Source organism: Triplophysa rosa, linkage group LG2, assembly GCF_024868665.1.
Source record: "Triplophysa rosa linkage group LG2, Trosa_1v2, whole genome shotgun sequence".
In the NCBI taxonomy this organism is placed as follows: Eukaryota; Metazoa; Chordata; class Actinopteri; order Cypriniformes; family Nemacheilidae; genus Triplophysa; species Triplophysa rosa.
The window spans coordinates 15535808-15542149 of NC_079891.1; positions in this window are offsets into that span (position 1 = coordinate 15535808).

Sequence of the window (6342 nt, forward strand, 5' to 3'; positions counted from 1 at the left end):
TAGATTTCTTCTAGCTATTTGGGGTTAGGAGGAACCAATAAATATAATAACCAAATATTATATTTGAACATGAAGCACTTTTTGAAAAAAAAAACGATGTCTGCACATGTGGACAATCGGTCTGTATCCACAGAAAACAGTCAAGACACCATTGTGTAATAAAGTACAAATCTATTTTATTAACAGCCTGAGTACACTGGGGGAAGTGTGGGAATGCCGTGGGTAGACTGGGGGAAGTGTGGGCTGTGTGTGGGTACAATGGGGGAAGTGTGGGAATGATGTGGGCATGCTGTGGGTGCACTGTGGGAATGCTGAGGGTACACTGGGGGAAGTGTGGGAATGCTGTGGGCACACTGGGGGAAGTGTGGGAATGCTGTGGGTACACTGGGGGAAGTGTGGGAATGCTGTGGGTACACTGGGGGAAGTGTGGAAATGCTGTGGGTACACTGGGGGAAGTGTGGGAATGCTATGGGTACACTAGGGGAAGTGTGGGCATGCTGTAGGTACACTGAGGGAAGTGTGGGCTAGGTGTGGGTACACTGGGGGAAGTGTAGGCTGTGAGTGGGCATGCTGTGGGTACACTGGGGTAAGTACATCTTTACTGTTGCAAAAATGTGTCAAATTTGCATGCCATATTAATCATACAACACTACTATGCATAACTTAACAAGAAGCAACAATGACATTTTATTACATTTTTTACCTTTTGGACGTTTTGGCCTGACATAGCTGCCTTTATTTTTCAGATGTGTTCGCCGCCATCTTGACATTTTTATTTTAATGGGGTTTTTAACACTCGCCATGACTTCCAGAAGTTTTGGCCAAAACAGGCAGGGAACACAATCTGCTTAACATTTAAATGTAATATTAGACCAAATTTACGGTATGCATTGAAATGCAGAGGTGGATGCAGATATGTCTTTTCAAAAGTTCTACTGCATTTGATTATGTTTATTAAGTCTTTCGTGATTTCCAGTAAAAACATTGTACGTGATTTCCAATAAGGGAACATAAGGAGCACTGACACTCCCTGGTGTGGAGGTTTTAGGAAAAAAACGTTTCTGAAAGGATTTGCGAATGAGACAGCCCTTAAAATGGTCGACTCTCTGATCAGTGCCTTGACTACTGCTGAACAAGGGAGCTGATTGAGACACACCTCATCATATCTTAGCAAGTTATTTTCCTTTAGTTGTGTTAGTAAGGATTCACACAACATTAATTGTATCCTCTGTCTCCCACTCAATGTTCATTCACTTAATATTGGGAGAATACATGCTCTAACAAGAATCGTTTAATTCTTGCTGTTACTTTTACTTTTTCAATACTTTAGTATAATTTAATGTAGTGCTTTTTTACCTTCACTTAAGTACATTTTTGGCTAGATACTTTGACTTTTAATTGAGTAAAATTTTCTCTCAGTGTCTGTACTTTCACTTGTTGTTATGCTTATATTGCATATGAATGAGGGGAAATGATCGCATTATGCTGTCAGTGTACTGTCTGAACCCCACTGTCATCATAACCTTCTGAAAAAAACAGATAAAAACTACGTAGACATCATGTTATATGCTTATATTGCGTATGTGTGAGAGAAAAGTGATCTCATCACAAGTCGATCACTCTCTCCTATGGTGAGTAAACCCTATAGCAGGAGTCTTCAACTAAAATCGCTTGAGGTCCAGTAAACAAACCCTCCTTACCGGATTTACCTTATTTACAATTAAATACCTAAAAACATGAATTGATGGTTTTTGGCAGACCAAAGAAATAAACATGTCTTTTTATATCTATACGACGGCATAACAATGTCTGACAACAATATAATGTGCAAAATGCCCTAATCTCTAAACCTGAACTGAACATACATTCATTTCAACATTAACAACTTTAAAAGAAAACCAAAGTGTTGTTTTCTGATGAACTGAGATTAACAAATAGCAGCATCAATTTGTGACTGAACATCCTCTGATAACATTTCAGCTCTTCTGGTGGCTGTTGCAGCTGAAAGGGGGATGTGTTTAATATTTTCTTTTAGTTCATGTCTTTATTTTCCTTCTAAACATGTTTCACACGCAGCCTTCATGCACTCTTTTACTATTTTCCCACCAGTAAAGGTCTTGTTATGTTTTCCTAAGATCCACTGTATTCTTAATGAACATTCGCTCGTTGTTGGGCGGTGAGTGAGGGAGGACCCATGTAGATCGCTCCTACTGGGCTTTGAGCTGATATATTTTCCGTGTCCTTACCTCGGACTGCTGTGGGTAAGTTTCTTCATAGTGTCTATGTCTAGTTTCATAATGCCGTTTAACGTTTTCACTTTTGATAACCACAACAGACTCAGAGCAAATGAGACAAACCGGCCTCATGCATGTCGATGCTCTCAACCCATTCATCTCGGAAAACATGGTTTTCAGCGTCAACTTTTCTAACTTTTGAAAAGGACGTTGTTTTTCAGTCACTGAAAGTTACATCTGTCTGCGCGCTGTGCAGCGAATCTGTCTAGACTCTCTTCTCTCCACGACGTTGACGTCTGTACGTAGCAACAGTGTGCAGATGTTAACTGTCCGTGGCGCCATAGGACCCAAACTGCTACTGAGCAGACCTTGATGTGCCTGGTATAACTTTGATTGCATTAGAAAATAATGTTAGGCGTTGATTTATTTATTATGTCAAAAGGCTTTGAGGTCCGGACGTACGCATCTCGCGGTCCGCATTCGGACCGGAGTCCGCTAGTTGGTGACCCCTGCCCTACAATGACTTGAATCTTATCCTTCAAAGCACAATGGCTTTTTATTTGTAACTTGTACTATGTGGATATAGCATGAAGCAGGCAGATAAAACAAATCAAAGTTATAAAATTGTCATAAAATAAGCTTTTTGATGAAGTTCTGGGAGATATTTTGTTCACTGATATATTTCAAATAATGTAATGTGAAATTGCATGTTGTAAGTGGTACGCAGCATGGTGCACCTTACATACACTGCTGGTGTGAAAGGACAATGAACACGCGCTGACAACGCTCTCCCTATGCGCTTCTCCCGCTCCGCCCATGTGCTGCTTACGCATGCGGTGTGAAACGGGCGTTACCAGATTTGACAGTAACAGCCAGAAAAAGGCTCCTCTGATATCCCAAATGGCACAGTTATAACAGCAAACTTTAAATAAAAACAAAAGATGCACTTCAAAATAGAGTTTCAGTATTCCATTTGTTTCTAAAAAATTGCTGCGATTTATTTACTAAATCTCTATTGTACAATCAATCACACAACAAATTTTCCCCGTTTTAAATACTTGTAGACTACAGACAGCGGTATACACTGCTACATTCAGTCTTTCTGCAACTCCGTCGGCATTATGCGGCTTTCACACAGGACCTGGAATGAGCTGCACTGGCCACTGGGTTCAACATAGCCCTTCGATTTGACCAGAGCAAAGTAGGCGGAGTTTTTAAAACAGCGCATTGATGGGAACCATACAAAGGGCGATATCAGCAGCACCTCACCAAAAGGCATCTTTCACCCAGGATAATGGATGTGATGAAGGTGGGATCGGACATGAGATGTCTCTCTGATATAGGAAAGGTAAGTATGCTACGTATTTCTATAATCATTTATCCCCCAAACACAGAGGATGCCTACCCGACGAACCCAGTGAAACCTCAGACCTCCATTCCTCTATTCATATTCTTGACTGCTCCACCTGTCATGCATAAGGCGTGGGAAATGTCCTATTGGGCAATTCAACTGTGCTGAAATAGTTGGATTATAACACCTAGTCCTATTAAGCGAATCCTGTTGTCCTGCCATTCGTAGAGTACAATGTTAAAATTATGGATTTTCTTAGGTTTTACTTTTTTAAATACTTTTTTGTAATGAGCGGTAACATTTGTTTATTTAAAAATGGTTTACTTTTTTAATAAAATGTGGCATGTGTGATTTTTGTAGGGTTTTAATTGCTATTTAAAGTCCAGAAAATGTCATAGGACAGGTACAATTACCATAACTCAAAAAACGTGTGTTCTTTTAATGCTTTAAATATAAAACCCAACATATTAATTAAATGTGTCACATATTCTCTTTGTCTTACGTTGGGTGTCTGTTACAAAGTATATGAATAGAGCTATTCTTGTGAATGTCGTCATGGAGCAAGAATGTGACACTGCAGTTTACATTTTCATCATGATGTTTGTCTTATCTTGATTAGTGCTTCACTGAAAAAGAAACAGAATAATCTAATGAGTGGAATAATAATGTGGATGTGTTGTTCCTGAGCATTTTGTCATTTGATCTGTTCACTACTCAATCCTAATACCTGCACAGCCAATTGTAAAAACCAAAATAGTAAACTTTTGTTATGAGATAATTTGTGACTGATAATTGAACTTCCTAAAATCAGTTTGAGTAATGAATAGTATATTCAAGACATGCAAAAAAAGTAGCCAGCTATTCTACTGCTTCCATTCATTGAGATTTTCCAGTATGCATTGGATGGACAGTATTCTCCCATGAGGCCATGTGAGCAGAGGATAAGTAGTTATCTAATTTTAATGCAATTGGCAGAGAATGTTTAATTCTGTGTTCAAACCATTAGGCCAACTCCACCCACAGAATGACTAAGAAATAACTGTAACTGATCCTTGTTTTAAGATTCATGACATGAATCCAGCTTCCGAAAAAACAATCATTTCCTTGAGTTATTTATAGTACTATACATGCACTAAGAATAGTAAGTTAACAAACCAGACAAACCTAATAAGTGAAATCCGTTTCCGTTCACCTGTTGCCAAAAAGGTATTCATGTAGCTCAGTTGACAGAGCATTGGCTTTAACTTTCAGAGAACACAAAATGTTTCACGTGAATCCACTGTGAACCACTTTAGATAAAATATGTTGAAAATCAAGTTTTCAAATCATACATATAAACTTATCAGTATGTGTGTGGACAGATGTCAGAGTTATGTTCACAGTCAAATCGCCAGTGTTAAAAAAGGTCAAATTAACACTCACGGTGTATATTTAATCCACACTCTCAAAGTGTGGATTATATAAACGTGAGAGTTAATTTGACCCTTTTTAACACTGGCAATTTTGCTGTGTTCCGTTTCATTGGCTTTGTGTTCTTTTTTGTTTGTTTATTTGTTTCTTGTGTTTCCTTTTGCCCTAGTTAAATGGTTCTCTCATGAATTTCATAAGTCAATGTTTATTGTCACCTGTTTGTCATTAAGTTACCTTGGTTATCATCTGTACACAGCAAAATCTCTAGTGTTAAAAAATGTCAAATTAACTCTCACAGTGTATATATAATCCACACTTCTATAGTGTGGATTATACTGTATATACACTTTGAGTGTTAATTTAACCATTTTTAACACTGGCGATTTCGCTGTGTATATATAAACTTTTAATTCCCTTGTTGGTTCTCATTTCTGTCAATGTGTTTCTTTCTTTCTTTCTTTCTTTCTTTCTTTCTTTCTTTCTTTCTTTCTTTATTGTATTTTGATTATTGTAGTTAACTTGGTTTAAACTGCTTTCTGCTTTTGAAATCGTGTAAAAATATTAAAAAATAGAATTTAGCAGCCCAAAATTGGTTCAGAGGCTGTCTCTCAGAGTCACTCTTTGATTAATTAAAAATAAAATTTGTATCTTTCATCAGCATCACGGCCAAATTTGGGAACAGTGTCATGTATGGGTATTGAGATAATAAAATTGCTAGTTTTGCTCATAATGTTTGAAATGTTAATGTTAGATAGATAAAATACTTTTTACAAAATAAACACTTTAAATACTTTCATATTCAAATACTTCAATTACTTTACTCAGTCATATCCCCTGGTTTGTGTCGATTCCAATGAGATTGATGAGAAATGTTTGAGTTCCTACTGAAATCTTCCATACTTTTGATCTGGTTTGTGACATTGTTGACATCTTATCTGAAAATCTAATGGAGGTTTTTCTTTGGAGAAATATTTGAGACACAGGAGACATAAGCAAACATTACCATTTGCTCTTTATTTAAACTCATTGATGTCATGCGGAAATTACTGAGTTGTGATCTTATCTGTAATTTTTTTTCCTTATGTGAATACAAAACATTTATTTTCAGTTCCTTCTCTGTTGAGTGCTTAAAGGTTGGTTTCTGTGAAAGGTGTAGTGATTGTCCTGTAGATCAAGTGTACAAAGTTGCATGTTTTATGAACTGCCATTAAATGAGCATCAATGGCCAACATTCTACAAGTATGTTTCACTCCTCTGATAAAGTCGTTATACAAAGTCCATATCAAATATCATGCACTGTAATTGAACACTCATACAGTCAGTGTATACTTGCCCTGCATAGCACAA